We start from the raw sequence: 18,863 nt of genomic DNA, 5'->3' as shown, positions 1-18,863 counted from the left end.
GGTCTATAAAATAATGAGTGGAGTGGAATGGGTAGAGGTAAATCGTTTGTTCACTCTTCTAAAAATACTAGAATTAGGGGCACACAATGAAGCTACTAAGTAGTAAATTTAAAACAAACTGGAGAAAATATTTCTTCACTCAATGTGTAATTGAACTCTGGAATTCATTGCCAGAGAATGTGGTAAAAGCAGTTAGACTAGCAGGGTTTAATAATGGTTTCGATAATTTCCTAAAAGAAAAGTCTATGAGCCATTATGAAGATGGACTTTGGAAAATACACTGCTTATTTCTAGGATAAGCAGTATAAAATCCGTTTTACTATTCTGGGATCTTACCAGGTACTTGTGACCTGCATTAGCCATTGTTGGAAACAGGATTCTGGTCTTGATGGACCTTTGGTCTGTCCCAGTATGGCAGTGCTTATGTTCTTATGTTCCATTCCTGGCCCTTATGGTTAACTGCGATTTTTATTTGTACACCACCACGATGTCTTCTCAGTTGGCAGTTTTTAAATTTTTCCAAATAAATAAAAATGTTCATTTCAAGGGAAGGTGAAGTTGTGGTATGAATTCTGCAAGCTCTGGTGATTTATGCTACTTTATTTTCATTTTGTTAGTAAAAACGTTTCACCACAAACTGTTTTAAAACCTAACAGTTAAAATGTTACATTACAATGAAAGATCCATAAGAAAGTTATGGTAAAGTACATTATGGGCTTTACAGTAAACCCCATTCATGCTGCTTGTGTGTCCTTACTGTGTGCTAAAGTTTGTTTTAATATTAGTATTTCAGTATATTTTTCTTCTTACCAAGGGTGCTATTCTTGTTTTAAGAGCTGTTTTATTAATGTATTAACAACTAAAATCTAGAGCTTCCATGTCTGAAGTTGAAGGAAATCAGGACCTTAAGTGTTTTTATATACTTTATGTGAGAAAAGTATATTTTCTCAGGTCCTTTTAATGTTATATTCATTTATGTAGGGGAGTCAATGTTTCCTGTTCTGTGCGAGGTAAATTATGGATAACAGCTTCCCTGGAGCACTGACAATCTCAATTAGGTGGCTGGTCTAGAATTCACATTGAGTGGAAAACATGGGATTAAAGCCAGAGTCTGCAGATCTACAAACTATATCCTAATCATGCTAGTACGCTGCAGGATAATTTGTATCCTACATGTTATTTTTTTAAACCTTTATTTATTCAACAACTTCACATATGACCTGTATCTCGAAAATAATTTGTGCCTCTGAATGTGTGGTTATGTTCATTAGCATACACTGATGAACCAACACAAAATCTCCCCCAAAAAACTCTTTGGTAAAAGAGCATACACAGCATTGCCACTAGATCATATCTCACCTGTTGACCCCACAATGTTGGAATCATGATGTCAGAGGTTCAATCCTGTGGTCCTCTGGACTGAAAGGACAAACACATGTGGCTACTGCAAGACAGAGGATAAAAATACGGCTGGGGCAAAGATGCAGTTTGCATGGGCCTTGGGAGGGACTTAGACTAGGATTACCATCTCACCCCAGGCCACTGGATCAAGCAATCTGAGCCAGTCTTGGTCTTGTCCCATTGTATGCATGGATTTTTAGTTTTGATTATGTAAAGAAAATCAGTGGGACAATCAGAGCCACACTTTCATGAATGGAATGGGGCAAAACCAGGACTAAGTCTTTCTTCTATGTTTGTGCAGCGCTGCTACGCCTTGTAGCGCTATAAAAATGCTAAATAGTAGTAGTAGTAGGTTGGCAACTGGATGGATCTCTGAGAGGTAAGCTGGGAGGTAGGCAGATAGGGCCAGATTCTATAAATGGTGCTGGAATCTGAGAGTTGCAAAAGATTGGTGCTAAGCATTATTCTGTAAAGGGTGCAGCAGTGACGATCCTAGGTTGGCTGCCACCCGGGGCGGATTGCCACTGTGCACCGCCCCCCCCCCCCCGGGTGCAGCACGACCCCCCCCCCAGTGCATCAAGCTCCCCCGGGGGCATTCTTGGCTGCTGGAGGGTGCAGAGAGCAGCTGCGCGTCTGTCGGCTCCACTGGCTCCCTGCTCTCTCTGCCCCGGAACAGGAAGTAACCTGTTCCGGGGCAGCAGGAGCACGGAACCAGTGGAGCCAACAGGCACGCGGCTGCTCTCTGCACCCTCCAGCAGCGTGCACCCTTGGGTTTGCCCCCACCGCCCCGCCCTTCCTATGCCACTGGGGTGCAGGCCTTTACAGAATAGCGCTTAATGCTGACTTCCACACCAAACTCTGGGTGCCAAACTTATACCTGCTGAAATGTGGTGTAATTTCCAGCACTCTAGTTGTATGTGGAGAACCCTTATTCCATAACACTGCATTGATTTTCTCTGAATGCCCCTGACCATTTTGGGTTGTACACTGTGGGTTTTGTGTGCCCAGAGTTATGGAGTTGCACACAAAAATCCAAATCATTGCTAATTAACTTCAATGATTATCAATTAATTGTTAAGTGGCTTGTTAATAATTTATTTGCACACACATCTTCTATCTGTTGGGGGCCATGTATAGAATACGATGGATAATGCTATGCCTTTCTGGTTTGGGAAGAAATGCTGACCTCAATCTTGGAGGATGCAGAGCATACTGGGGAAGAGAGAGAATGATTTTAGAAGGAAGACAGGTGAGGAAGACAAGAAAGTTATGGGAAAGGAAAAAGGAGTGTGATGAATGAGGAAGGGATAGAGGGATGAAGGCAGGGCCAGCCTAGACAAGACTAGACAATCCTTTAGAGCAGCAGCTTCTGGGAGGTGTAAAAAAATCAGCTGCAATCAAAGCAAAACAGTAAGTCCTGACAACTACACAAACTCAAAGAAACAAGATGAGGTAATTTTATTTCTAAGAATAGTAAACAGTTTTCTAATAGCCTATTTACTCTGATTATTCTGGGAGAGATAGTGCTGGGGAGATCATGAATGTTAAGGGTGGGGAAGGGGAAGGAGCCTAAGGATTTAATTGGGGAGCAGGGGCTTTAAAAACTAAAGGTTTGTCTGCCCTAGGGCACTTAACATCCTTGCACTGGCCCTGGATGGAGGTAAGAGTGAGGTAAGGGAGTGTGGTAGAAGAGAAATGGAATGACAGGAGGGAATTACATCAACTGCAACATAGTCCTGCTACTTGTTTAACCTAATAAAATACTACTATAAATCACTAAATAGAATTTAGACACAGCTGTCTTTAACTCTAATTATCTCTGCAAACACAGGTCAATGAAATCATTTTTAATAACGCAACTTTTTCTCTCTCTTTCTCTATGTATGTATGTATGTATGTATGTAAGTAAATTAAGTGTTCTGGGTTTGGAAGAAAAACATCATTATATTCACTGCACCTGACAGTTATCGGTTAACATTTGCAGGCTCAGTAAGCATAACTGAGCCTGCAGATGTTAACTGATCACTGTCAGGTGATACGCTTAGAGGCTGAAAAATAATTCAGCACAGTTTCTTAGGTAACTGTCAGCTGGGGATTCCCTAGAGGGGGCTATTCTATTCAGAAATACAGAAGAGGGAAAGCACACATACACTGATCACATGACACTCAGCTGAGGATTCCGGTGGCCATCTTGCTCTTAGAGGTGACAGTCTCAGTGGGTGTAAGTGAGAGAGAGAAGCTGACGATCTGGATGCTGGCAGCGGATAACTCCCCCCCCCCCCCCCCCTCAGCGAGTTTATGATACAACGGACAAAAGTGTTTACACAAGCAATAGGGAAATGAAGTGTTTTCCTGGGATTAAGAGCTTTTAAATTTTACAATTATGGTATTATATATAGGTAAGTTTAATTTTAATTACAATACTTGCAGTAAAATATATAATTACATTTCTAGGCCTCTGAATCTGATTGCTCGTTGTCTTAATACTTGGATTATGCATTATAGAATGCATTTATTTTGATTAACTTACTGTATTTTCCTTGATGAATATAAATTATTCCCTGTAATATGCCAAGTCCTTCCTTTCACGCTAAATAAAGCATTAATGTTGCCTAAATATTTGCTGGCGATTAAACCATTTTCTATTGTGTATACTAGAATGATTTGATTAAAATCTGCTCAAGGAAAATGTATATAGAATAAAACATTTCAAATTGTCCTTAAAACGGAAGAAAACTTTCACAAGTAAGTGATTATAAAATGTTAATATTTTCTTTCCATTACTTGGTTTGGACCTGTCCTATTTTTCGTTTTGTTGCACTTTGCACAGAATCTATGGGATGGTCCCCCTTCATTAAGAAAAAATGAACGTATTAGTGTGAGAAAACACTAAACAGTGTGCAGATTTTCTAACAGTGTTAATGTATATATGATTTTTTTTCTTGCTTATCATATAAATCTCTTTCTACAGTTCCTGCACGCTGTTACAGCTCTGTAGTTCATTATTTCAGAGACTATTAATCAGAGCCTACCAATGGATCTTATGTTGGTAGAGAGAAAATCTGCCTAGGATCTCAAGCACAAAAATGATATGTACAAATCAGGATAGCAAGACAATATCTATCTATCTATCTATCTATCTATCTATCTATCTATCTATCTATATACATACACTTTTTTTTTCAGCATTGGAGCTATGAAAAAGATCTATTTTAGCTTCTTGCATTTTTAGTGGCAATATTGGGTCTCAAATATATAAAATTGTGAAAAACTATTTTTAATTTCTATAGTTTTAGAAGGTTCACAAAAGTAGGATCCTGCAAATAGATTCAATAATGAGGACACAATTAATTGTTCTGTCCTAAATTATTATTCTCCTTTCTCCACAAGGAAGCACATAACTGTTTTGTTTGAAAGATTTATACACTAGGTATTTTTCCTTTCCAACTTTTTTTCTGACCAAATATTTTCTTATCCAATGTGCAATGAATTGATGATAATAGCAGAAAGGTTCCAGAGTCTTCAGCTTATACTGCAGGTTGGTTTAGTAAGAAAATGTTATTAAAATTGTGTGTATGTATATAATATATATATAGCAAACATTTCTAGATTTGGGGGCCCTTTTACTAAATCATGTTAGCACTAATGCATGCTTACCGCAGAAGACATTAAAACATTTTGATGTGATTTGCCTGTTAGCTTACACTAATCACACGTTCTTTAATTTTTAAATAATTTTTTCAGGAAGAGGTGTCATGGGTGGGGAGTGGGCATAGAAGTAATATGCTACCACCTTCACGTTACTGTATGATAACTGGATAATGCAGAGTTAATGAAGGAACTTAGAACATCCTAATTAGGAGGCATAAGTACTCCTGCGTTAATTTTATTTGGGTAAAATAGTAAAGGGTCCTTTTACTAAGGTGCAGTAACTAATTTGTGTTCATTAAGTGCCATGCAGCCTATAGGTATACAATGAGCTGTGCGACATTTAGTGCACACTAATCATTAGTGGTAAAGTCCAACATTAAAGTGCTTTAATCCCATGTCCTAACATGGTTTAGTGAAAGAGCCCTTTAGATACAAGAGAGAAAGTAAAATGATGTTTGCTTTTTCTGCTAATCCCACTCAGCTTTGTTGTTCTCCCTGAGATTGCAGTTTTCTTTAAACGTTTAAAAAATATGTCTCCTCTGTACAATTAATAACTCCCTTCAAAAGAAGGTACACATTTTCTTTTCTACACAATTTTATTCATTTTTCAAACAACTTTTATGTGTCCAGCGTTGGATAGTAAGATGCCATTGCTCCAGACATCTGTAGGAGCCCGCTTTGGTTATGCAGCCAAGAATGTGATAAGTTAAACCCCTGATGACGCTTGTGTGAAATGCAGCGACTATGAGGCAGATGCAGCAACCAAACGTAAAAAAATCTAAATCGTTAAAGTCCCTAACGATTTTAAAATAACGAAGAATGCACCAAAAAAAAAAGTCACACATGCTGAGATCGGTATTGAAACGTACAATGTATCAAAGAATCACAATACACATCGTTAATCGGCCCCCAAATCATGCGCAGAGCAGCCAAGCGTTATGTTAGCTGCTCTGCGCATGCCACAAACAGTCAAAACACAGTCAAAACACAAGCACATGGCTCCCAAATCAAAACAAAAATAAAAAGGGTCGGGAGGGGGCAAAGGCGCTCGTCAGGAGCGTCCTGTATGGCCGTCCTTGCCCCCCCCCACCCGTGGTCGCCGTTCCCCCCTGCCCCACTTCCCCCTGCATTCTAAATTAAAAAGCAAGAAGAAAAGCAAACGTGCCCCGCCCCCTCTTGGGGTCATCGCCGCCATTCCCCTCCTCCATCGGGCCCCCCTCCCTCTTACCGGGACCGTGCAGCGCCTCTCTCCTCTGTCCGAAGGCGCTGCACGGGCAAGAAGAAAGCTGATGCGTAGGTTACTGACGTCAGACAGGGGCGGGCGCAGGAGGAGAGAGACGCGCGACCGAAGCTGTGCGAAGACAGGCATCAGCTTTCTTCTTGCCCGTGCAGCGCCTTCGGACAGAGGAGAGAGGCGCTGCACGGTCCCGGTAAGAGGGAGGGGGGCCCGATGGAGGAGGGGAATGGCGGCGACGACCCCAAGAGGGGGCGGGGCACAGGGTGGAGGATGTCGGGAGGCGGAGCTGAGGGGAGACAGAGTAGTGAGGAAGGGAGGGGGGCCGGGGCTGCTAAAGGTACGTTTGCTTTTCTTCTTGCTTTTTAATTTAGAATGCAGGGGGAAGTGGGGCAGGGGGGAACGGCGACCACGGGTGGGGGGGGGGCAAGGACGGCCATACAGGACGCTCCTGATGAGCGCCTTTGCCCCCTCCCGACCCTTTTTTTTTATTTTTGTTTTGATTTGGGAGCCACGTGCTTGTGTTTTGTTTGCAGTCTGAGGACGGGGATGCATGCCTAGAAAAAAAATATTTTTGAACTCCTTGGGGCTTGTAGAGGCTTCTGTTTATGGATTGTGCCTTTCAGTTTCCTTTTGACCAATCACAGTGCTATTAGCTCTGCTAATGCGCTGGGATTGGCTCACAGTTTGTTTGTTTTTTCACTTTACTATTTTTCCTGGCACAGAGCTGTCCTAACGAGAGGTCCAGACCTCTCGTTAGATTTCCTGCCTTTTTCCTGCGTAAAGGCAATTGGAAAAGGTTAGTGCATCTCGTTTCAATGGGGTTTTCACACTAATTGCTCATCTCCATTCCGTTTTCGTTAGCTGCTGGCTTCCTCGGTAAAAGCCCTTTGATGCATGCAACGGATCAAATTTTCCTCGTTGGAGGGTCATTAAAGGCTCATTAAGCTTTAGTGCATCTGCCTCTATGTCTGGTTTGATGCCATCTTCCATTACTGGATAAATTCAACAGGGTATATGAGAGAAGCGTTGCAAAGAGAAACAACCATAGAACTGGATTTTGAAGAATTTATATCTAGTATACCTGAATGTAACTCACCTTGAGCTACTACTGAAAAAGGTTTGAGCAAAATCTAAATAAAAAAATGTCACTTGATTACTGAAGAAGGGAAAGAACAGTGGATTGTGTGGTATAAACCATCTGGTATTTGAATCAGTTTGCTAATTTTGGAGCTCGTTGGACTTATGGGTATCGCCAGCAAAACATGCTCTAGCTTTTGGTTAAAAGAACACATATATGTATGAGAACTGAAGAAGATGGCATGAGGGTATAGAAGTTATGTTAAAGCTATCTGAGATTTAGTAAATGTAATAGGCATATGCATTGAGTTTATCACTTCAAGGGAAAGAGTGAGATTGTATTTTAATTAGGAGAAAGGATGTGTGTTAGTGGGTATGTGTGTATGATTGAGGTATTATTGACAAGGGGAAACTGTACTTAATATATATTGGATTTGATAAAAGTTGTTTGAAAAAGTAATGAAAATGTGTAGTTACTTTTGAAGGGAGTTATTGATATTAGTAACTAGATTGAAAAAGATTATACTCATTATATAGAGAAGGCTTGTACAATTAATGAGAAAGGGAAATGGGACTTGATATACTGCCTTTCTGTGGTATTTTGCAACTACATTCAAAGCGGTTTACATATATTCAGGTACTTATTTTGTACCTGGGGCAATGGAGGGTTAAGTGACTTGCCCACAGTCGCAAGGAGCTACAGTGGGAATTGAACCCAGTTCCCCAGGATCTAAGTCTACTGCACTAACCACTAGGTTACTCCTCCCCTCCTGAAATAGCTGTTGCTGGTAGTGATTAAGGAGCCCTTTTAAAAAGCTGTAGCAAAAAGTGGCCTTAGCACACCCTTATACAGGTGTTTCCCGCATGCTAAGGCCATTTTTTACCACAGGGGTAAAATTACCTAAATTCCAATTTTTCCATTAATGGCCATGTGCTCATTAATGCATAAACTCCTACCACCACCTGTTTTGGAGGCAGTAAAGACTCATGCGCTAAGCCTATGCTAATCGGTTAGTGAACAACAATGCTGATGTGCTAGCCAATTTGCATAGATGTGCCCCCTACCACCCCCCCCCCCCCGTGAAAAACAGAAAAATATATCTTAGTGCATGGTTTCTTTGCACACATGCATAAATTACCATGGGACTCCTCCGCGTATGTCATTTTAAGCTATGGTAAGCACACATTAGTATTTATTGCATCTTTGTAAAAGGGCCCTTAAGAGTTTTGATGAGCATAGGGACTTTACTACACAGGTTTTTTTGGATTGTAAAATCCATGATGTTTTTGCCAAAGGAACCTCCTGGGAAACCATCATACAAATACTGTAATCGCATCACGCTATTGAAGTCCTGTCATTCTACATATCAGAACTGAAGGGCCCGTTTACAGATCGGTGGTAAGCTCAATGTGGTCTTACCGCTCGCTGATTCGGGACTACTGCCAGCTCAACGTGGTCACTGGTGGTAGTCCTGCCCCGAGCATGCGCCATTTCCAGAGAAAAAGAAAACCCCCGGAAATGGCTAGCGCGGTAGTAATCGGGCATCGCCACGTGCTGCCCAGTTACCACCTGGTTAGCGCTGGAGCCCTTATTGCCACCTCAGTGGGTGGTGGTAAGGGCTCCCCGCCGCATGGCCATGGGGTGAGAGTTCTCACCGTGTGGCTATTTTTTTTCAGGTTTTATTGGCTGCGGGAAAAAGGGCCCTGGCGTGCGGGGAAAAATGCCCCCCCCCCCCACCAGTACAGGGCCGTTTTTCACGCAGCTTAGTAAAAGGACCCCTGAATGTTTTATAGTTTTTGTTCACACTCAATATTTAGGGTTAGCTTTACTAAACTATGCTACTACCGCATTAGTGCATGCTAACATTATTACTGTATGCAATATACAAAAAAAAAATCCTATTTCATGCAATGGGACCTGAGTTGTGTTTAATGTATGTGGAGGCTCATTTTGAAAGCACAGTCTTACAAAGTTACATAGGTTACTAGGGGGCTCATTTTTGAAAGAGAAAAATGTTTAAAAAAGTGGCATAAAGCAGCATTTGGATGTTTTGCTTGCCAATTAGGTGTATCATTAATATTATGCTAACATTGTATTTTATATCTCTGGTATTTGAATACCTGTGCTGTTAAATGTGCATATTTTTGATACTGTTTCATGGTAGTTCTATTATTAGGTTTCCACTTACTGTTCTCAAGTTTACCTCATTTACTGTATTTATGTTTATATTGGTTATTTATTTTACTATTGTTATGCTGTTAACAAAAGTGTAAGTTTTATGTTAAAATGTACCTGCTGTACATCGCCTTGGGTGAATCTCTTCATAAAGGTGGTTAATAAATCCCAGTAACTAACTAAGGGGTTTGGGTGTTTGGGTGGTGGGGCTAGTTCTGGGCAAGACTTCTACAGTCTGTGTCCTGAAAATGGGGCTAGTTCTGGGCAACACTTCTACGGTCTGTGTCCTGAAAATGGGGCTAGTTCTGGGCAACACTTCTACGGTCTGAGTCCTGAAAATGGCAGATACAAATCAAGAAGTAGCACATATGAGTTTATCTTGTTGGGCAGACTAGATAGACCATGCAGGTCTTTTTCTGCCGTCATCTACTATGTTACTATGTTATATATTACTAAGGTGCACTAAAAAATGGCCTGTGCTGGTGTAGACATGTGTATTGGACACGCACAGGTTCATTTTTCAGCGCACCTGCAAAAAAAGGCCTTTTTTTTTTTTGGTGAGAAAATGGACATGTGGCGTTTTGGGCCTGAGACCTTACTGCCACCCATTGACTTAGCAGTAAGGTCTCATGCGTTAACCGGGCGGTAATCAGCGCACGTACAATGCCGATTATTGACCGGTTAGTGGTGCGCACTGGAAAATTTCTGGCACGCCTACTGGATGCTTGTACAAAATGAAATTACCGCCCCATGCCACACGGTAGCTGGGCGGTAGTTCCACATTGGTGCATGTTGGGCGCACACAAGTGCCAACGTGGCTTAGTAAAAGGGCCCCCAACTAACTAACTATGGGGGTCTTTTACTAAAACTTAGCTCGAGTTATCTGCATCAGCAGGGCCCATGTTATTACTATGGGCCTTGCTGCAGATAACTCAAGCTAAGCTTTAGTAAAAGACGCCCTATATAAATCACTTTTTGAAATTTATTTTCCAGATGTTTATCTATGCGTTTTGTCTGCAGTGCGTCCAGATCACAAGGGGCACATGTTAGGGTTTTCCTAACACTTGGATGTTTTGGTGCCATAATGGGACAAAACATAAATACATAAGTAATGCCACACTGGGAAAAGACCAAAGGTCCATCGAGCCCAGCATCCTGTCCACGACAGTGGCCAATCCAGGCCAAGGGCACCTGGTGAGCTTCCCAAACGTACAAACATTCTATACATGTTATTCCTAGAATTGTGGATTTTTCCCAAGTCCATTTAGTAGTGGTTTATGGACTTGTCCTTTAGGAAACCATCTAACCCCTTTTTAAACTCTGCCAAGCTAACAGCCTTCACCACGTTCTCCAGCAACTAATTCCAGAGTTTAATTATGCGTTGGGTGAAGAAACATTTTTAAATTTACTACACTGTAGTTTCATCACATGCCCCCTAGTCCTAGTATTTTTCGCATGCCCCCTAGTCCTAGTATTTTTGGAAAGCGTGAACAGACGCGTCACATCCACTTGTTCCACTCCACTCATTATTTTATATACCTCTATCATGTCTCCCCTCAGCCGTCTCTTCTGCAAGCTGAAAAGCCCTAGCCTCCTTAGTCTTTCCTCATAGGGAAGTTGTCCCATCCAGGACTAAAACTAAGACGTTTTGAGCTAGACCTGTTTTAATAACAACTAAACCACAAAAAAGTACCATAAATGGCCAGATCTGCACTGGAGCAAAAAAAGAATGACACCCCCCCTTATTCCTCTCATGGTTGCTGACCTCCTCCAATCCCCCCCCCACCCCCAAAGATGTGAAAGACACAGTATATATCAGCCTCTAGGTTACCTTCAGTTGTTATGGCCAGTCCTATTAGAGCAGCAAGCAGGTTCCTGGAGTAGCCTAGTGGTTGGTGCAATGCACTGTGGAGAAGGGAACCTAGGCCCATAATCCACTCTGTGGTGAAAAGTGTCAGCCCCCCAAACCCCACTAAAAATCTACTGTACTCGCATTATAGGTGACACCTGCAGACATAAGGGAAAGGGAATGGAACTTGTTATACCACCTTTCTGTGGTTTTTGCAACTATATTCAAAGTGGTTTACAATAGTACAGTATATACAGGTACTTATTTGTACCTGGGGCAATGGAGGGTTAAGCGACTTGCCCAGAGTCACAAGGAGCTGCAGTGGGAATCAAACCCAGTTCCTCAGGATCAAAGTCCGCTGCACTAATCACTAGGCTACTCCACTATTTTAATGGTGTATAGTTGAGTACAGTAGGTTTTTGGTGGGTTTTGGAGGGCTCCCCGATATAAAGGGGGTAACAGTGAATCTGTACCTGGGAGCTTTTTTGTGAAATCCACTGCAGTGCCCCCTAGGGTGTCCCACTGCTCTGCTGGGATATCTGTATGGCCAGTCTACTAAGAATGCTGGCTCCCCCTACATCCCAATGGCTTGATTTTGTGCGTTTTTCACTTGGACTATTTTTTTCTTTTTCAAAAATGGACCAAAAGGAAATGCACAGAGCACAAAAACATCTAGGAAGTGGCCATTTTTGGAAAAAAAAAGTAAGATGTTTGCTGTTTCAAAAATCACTATATGCACCACTCGGATTCTGGATGTTTGGAGCAAAATGTCCAAAGTTGGACTTTGACGTCATATCGAAAATGTCCCTTCAAGTAACTTTAAGTCTGTGTGCTTTGAAAATGAGCACCATATTACATTTCAGATAATCTAGCCCTTAGGAAGGAATTTATTTCCTATCTTTTAATTTTGATTTTGTAAAGGAATTTTTTGGTGAGTTTTATGACTTAAAAAAGAAAAATTAGATGCGTGCAAACTTTGGTCAATGAATTAAAAACTTGTGGCATCGTTTACCCAATATGATACCATGTACCACAGAATACTGCTCAAAATGTTGCACTTTATTTTTAGTTCAGGCATATCACCATATGAACAGATTTCTTGTACTGTTTGGCTAATTTATTTTCAAGTATATTAGCTTATTCTTTGAGTATGAGTATTAAAAAATTGTCTATTTTCTGTAGGACCTTATTAATCAATGTCCATATTTTGGATATTTATAGGTGGTGAAACTATTAATATTTTGTTTGTGTTTTAAGCATAACCAAATATTTTTGAGACATTGACTTCATAGGCCCCTCTGTACATAAAAGAATAAGGGGGTCTTTTACAAAGGTGTGGTAGCATTTTTAGTGCTCACTAAATGCTAGAGAATATAGGAGTATATGGGCATCTCTAGCATTTAGCGCATACTAAAAATACTAGCGAGCCTTTGTAAATGCACACTTAGGGTTTTTTAAAATTAAGGTGCGGTAAAAGTCCAGTTTTTACTACTCCTTAATTTCCCACAGAAGTGACTAACCTGCAGTAGCTCAGTACTACAAGTTAGTTACTCCTGTGGTATGTGAATAACATTTCTTGCAGTCAACCTCATTCCTGGCCATTTCTTAAAGGAGCTAGCTAAACTGCAGAGAAGCTCCTCCTTCCTGCCGATGCATCTCGTCAATCAATTTCCTCCCCCCCCCCCACCGGGAAGACCACCCATCATCAAAATAAGTACCTATATATAATATGTAAACCACTTTGTAACCAAAGAAAGGCAATATATCAAATCCCATCCCCTTTTCCCATCAAAATCCTCCCACCCCAAAGGCCACCCTTTCTAGAAAAGTCCCCCCACCATCCTATTGAACCCCTCCCCCAGACCTACTTTACAAGTGGAGTCAGAGCAGGAGTGATCCCCAGTCACCCCTGCCCTGTGGCACTGAGTTCAAAATGCTGAATAGTGGATGACTGCAGGGATCTGTACTGGGACCGGTGCTGTTCAATATATTTATAAATGATCTGGAAATCAAAATGACAAGTGAGGTGATTAAATTTGTAGATGACAGAAAACTATTCAAGGTTGTTAAAACACATGTGTATTGTGAAAAATTGCAGGAAGATCTTAGAAGATTGGAAGACTGGGCATCCAAATGGCAGATTTAAATTTAATGTGGACAAATGCAAAGTGATGCACATCGGGAAGAATAATCTGAATCGGAGTTACTTGATGTTAGAGTTCACCTTAACAGTCAGCACCCAAGAAACAAATCTAGGTGTCATCATTGACAATATGCTGAAATCTTCTGCCCAGTGTGTCATGGTGGCCAAAAAAGCAAACAGGATGCTAGGAATGATTAGGAAAGGGATGGAAAATAAGACAAAGAATATAATGCCTCTGTATCACTCCAAGGTGCAACCTCACCTGAGTATTGCATACAATTCTGGTCACCGCATCTCATAAAAGATATAACAGAATTAGAAAAGGTTCAAAGAAGGGTGACCAAAATGATAAATGGGATGAAACTCCTCATATAAGGAAAAGCTTAAGAGGCTAGGGCTCTTCAGCTTGGAAAAAAGACATATAATAGAGGTCTACAAAATCCTGAGTGGTGTAGTACAGGTAAAAGTGAATCAATTTTTACTCAGCGAAGTTACAAGATGATACTTTTAAAATGAATAATAGGAAACATTTTCCCACTCAATAAATAGTTAAGCTCTGGAACTCGTTGTCAAAGGGTGTAGTTAAAACGATTAGCATATCTGGATTTTAAAAAGGTTTGGACAAGTACCTAGAGGAAAAGTCCATAGTCTGCTATTGAGATAGACATGGGGGAAGGTACTGCCTGCCCTGGGATCAGTAACATGGAATCTTGCTATCTGGGATTCTGCCAAGCACTTGTGACTTGGATTGGCCATGGTTTGAAACAGGATACTGGGCTAGATGGACTATTGGTCTGACCCAATATGGCTGTTTTTATGTTCTTGTGGTGCTAGTGACCCCTAGTTGTAGTCTCATGGAAAAATACAAGGCTACTGCTCATGGGTACTACAAGACTACTGCTAGGGGTTGCTGGCACCATTTTGAACATAGCACCAGCAGGGATAGGAATGACTGGGGATTGTTCCTGCCCAAATTGTCCTATAATTTATGTTAAGAGGCAAATAACGCATGTTATGGCTGTAACGCACCTTTAGTCATTACCTAAGAGATTTGTGCTGTATAAAGAAATTTGATTGGTTGATTCTATCAGCATGATTTATTTTGTTACAAGGAGACCTCATACCATTTTGGTCGCCTTCTTTGAACCACTTTGGGCTTTTTTTTTATATCCTTAGCAGATACAGCCTACAAAATTGAAAACAGTATTCCAAATGGGACCTCACCAGCCACTTATCAGATTTCATTTCCTCTTGCTTTTATTGATTTTTCTTAAGATTTATTGCTCTTTTTATAATCCCTTTCAGTGTAGTCCATAGTCCTACTGCTTCCCTTATCTTTTCCCACCCTGCCAGCTCCTCCTCCAGATATTTCTCCATTTTACTGTTCAGTGTGTTTGAAATTGAATTGATGGCTGAGTTTGGTATGAATGGACTTCACCTTTGCTTTTATGTCAAACTATACCATGTGATGATCTCTACTGCCCAGGTGAATATCCACCAGGACATTAGACACAATTTGTGAGTACTAGATTCAGCTTGGACACTTCCTTGGTGGGCTCTGCCACCATAATTTTGCAGGATAAAGAGATTCGATATTTAGTTTCAGGTAATTGGGAAGAAGTACTGGTTGTATGTGAATTTCTAGCAAGAATTCTTATAATTTGTGTGGTTCAGTAGTATAAATCCTTTTTATCATTTCACTGCAGGCTTGCAGGCCTCCCACCCGTTATGTACATTCAAAGAAGAAATACTCTGCTGCTGTACAACCTAGTGGTATCTATTTAAGCCCCTTTTAAGGGAGAAGGAATGTTCATCAAGATTTTACCTTAGTTTACCCCTCCTTGATTATGATAGATATTCTTAGGTTCACTGCTGGTGGGAGAATAGGTAACCAGCTTCCCCTAGAGCTCCATATTTTTATCATCTGTACCATGCAGGTTCAGGTGTGCAGACTGAACTTAATTTGCATATACCAACTTATTGCATCTATGGCACATTTTCACTTTCAGACTGGAAAATTGAACTTGCGCTCTCTCTCTCTCTCTCTTTTTTTTTAATTACCACATAGGAATATAATCTGGTACCCAAGATGGACAATTGGACTGCATTGGTTTTAGTGTTAGTGAAAACCCTTATTTTGTAGGGATCTTTCCTTAATGGCAGGTGGTTCATCTTAAGGGGCTGCAGTGCAAAACACAGTATGCCTGACTGCAGTATCTGGAATCGGGTTCTTGTGGTGGGAATAGCAATAGGTGTGAGGCCGGGCCTAGGAGATCATATACCCTCAGACCACTAAACAATAGTCCAGACTCCAGGAATTTGTTCCAAAGCCAGACTAAGCCACAAAGCAAAAAAAATCGAATCATACACAATAGAAGCAAAAGTTTAGGATATTACAGAGAAAACAAAGAAAATGATAGTCAAAGCCTATTACATGTTTTCCAGCAGCTGGTGAAGACATAATTGGCTGTTTATTAAAAAAAATGTATACAGATAATTGGATGTTAAGAAATTAATTCTATAAAGAGGGCGCCAACATTTAGGCACCAAGAATGTGTGTAAATGATCCTAATACTGACACATACACACGTAAATATATGTATTGACTCTGCACTGTTCTGTAATGTGGCATGGAGTTTGAAGGTGGGCACACTCATGGGTGGAGCGTAGATGAGGTTCTGTGGCTGGTATAAGTGGTCACGTCTAAATTATATAAATGTATTTGTGCTGCTGCGCTAGTATTCTATAAAGGAAAGTAGACATCTATCTTCCTTTATAGAATGTGCTCCAGATAGGTGCCCCTTTATAGAATTGCCTTCCACATCAATAAATTGTCAGATTTACCTATGTTTCAGGGCTGAGTTAGAGAGTAAGCAAGGACAGGCCAAAACATTATCCATTTAGTGGCAATATTCAGCAGCTAAATGGATAATTAATAATTAAGTTTAGTCATATTGAATATCAGGTCTAAACTAAATAGAGTGCTGGTATGGTCACCACATCTATTCAGTCTTGCTACCTGTATGGATAATGATAATGAATAAGTGAATTGAGTTAAATGCTGGCTAAGCACTGGCTGCTTATTGGGCCAAAAATAATCTCCTTACTTTCCAGGCATTAGCAATCATTTCTGAAGTATAAAACAAAAAACACACAAGTAAACTTGACATCCAAGATTTCAAGCTTTTTGAGCACTTACTGAAAGAAATTTAGGCATCCTAATATTATCATTGCAGCTTTTCTCTCTTAGCCCCAGGAAAATCCCTATTTACCTCTTCATATATAAAAATCACGTCAACTATGTTGTTGGTAACCAATGTAGCAAGGACATAGCTCTGATTCCTCTGATCTTAGAATATTTACTCTCTTGGCCCCATACTGAGTCTGCCCTTTCCTTCCCTAAAACACTGAAGAACAGAGCCCTCTCAGCTACTGTCCACCTGCTCCTCTGATATTATTTTTGTGAGCCTAGGAGTCTTATTATCATTGTACCACCCATGGCAATGGACTCTTCCCCTCTAAGCTGAATCATGCTAAACGAGCTTTCTTTGCTTTGGAAAGTTTTTTTCTTTTTTTCCAAATACCATAGGAGAGCCCCTGAGATCTTTACATAAATAAAACATGACATTACAGATTGTTCTGATGATAGATCAACAAGGTCACAATATAGTCCTAATTATTCAATAAGGAGGTCATTTTAGAAGTATTTATGTGTGCAAATAGTAGCATATGTATATATGCATACATGTATAAATGGAGATTTCAGAAAGTCACAGTTTACATGTGTAGATGGGGGCATAACTTGAGCAGGCCAAAAAGTATGTATTTCAGTGTTTTTGTTGGGAATACACAAAGACCTTTAAAACATTTCCATGACAGCTTTTGCAGATGCTCCAAGACACACATCTGATTATTTGGACCTGGAGTCTCCACCAGTTATTCAGGGAGCAATTGTGCTAACCTCTGTGGTGTCTATCACCACCTCAGAAATGAGGAAGAGTTGTTTTCATTCCTCTCCTTAATTCTCCTTCTATCGGACAACAAACAGATCATGGCCCAAGCTCTCCTTGATTCCTGTGCAGCTGGGAACTTTGTGGATGAACAGCTGATAAGCTAGTATGACAATTCTGTGAATCCCCTCAGAGAACCCCTTTGCATTTCCTCAGTCTATGGAGACCCATTGCTAGGACATCTGCGGGCAGCATCAAGGGATGATAGAGTATCATGTACTTCCCAGATCTGTCCAACAGGTCTTTTTGGGGCTTCCCTGGTTGCAGAAAGTGAACCTCGAATTGACATGGTGCTCTGGAGACATTCTAACTTGAGGCTCTGGCTGTTCTCAGTCTTGCTTAACATCTGTTTAACTTTGGCTAACCCTCCCCAAGATAGATTTACCCCAAGGCAAGCCTTCCATCTTGGAATCCCAACCCACCTTGGACCCTGTAAAGATTCTTGCTGTCTCCCAGATCATTGAGCCCCCAGAGAGAACTCCTGTGGTCAAGGAAGCGGACCTTGCACAGGACACACAACTTCAAGGCTACAGGATACTCAGGATATTCTAGATGTCAGAAGGATAAGGAGGATAAAACATGGAAACCTACTATCGGTGTTCATGTCCCTGCACTTATAAGACATTGAGGCATATTTTCAAAGCACTTAGCCTTCCAAAGTTCCATAGAAACCTATGGAACTTTGGAAGGCTAAGTGCTTTGAAAATGAGCCCGATTGTCAACATCTTTATTCCCTCAATCCTGAACCCACGGGTCTGAGGAGGGGGCTTCAGGTAGGGGGTACTCTCATGCCCATCACCTGTTCTCTATGGTCTCCAGCAGCATTCCTTGCTGAGAAGGATCTGTTTACTTCCTGGAAACCCAGTACTTCCTTTATAGCTTTGCAAGAGAGTGCAGACTGATGCCATCACTTCCTCTTTGGAAGTATTTAAGGAAGTTTCTGACTTCCAGCCAGTGCCTTTGCAACAGGTTTTTTTTTTTGTTGTTGTTACATTTGTACCCCGCGCTTTCCCACTCATGGCAGGCTCAATGCGGCAGGCAATGGAGGGTTAAGTAACTTGGCCAGAGTCACAAGGAGCTGCCTGTGTCGGGAATCGAACTCAGTTCCTCAGTTCCCCAGGACCAAAGTCCACCACCCTAACCACTAGGCCACTCCTCCACTCCTAGAGTTGGCTAGTATGTGTTGTAGCCATGTTACAGTTTGTCTTCTGTTCTTGCCTGTCTTGTTCTAGCCCTGCTCCTGCTCAGTGTTCCAGCCTTTTTCCTGCCCTGCTACCTGCCTTACTCCAGCCCCGTCTTTGAGCTCCAGCTTTGCCTTC

Source organism: Microcaecilia unicolor, chromosome 10, assembly GCF_901765095.1.
Source record: "Microcaecilia unicolor chromosome 10, aMicUni1.1, whole genome shotgun sequence".
In the NCBI taxonomy this organism is placed as follows: domain Eukaryota; kingdom Metazoa; phylum Chordata; class Amphibia; order Gymnophiona; family Siphonopidae; genus Microcaecilia; species Microcaecilia unicolor.
Note: the sequence above shows the minus strand (reverse complement) of the source record.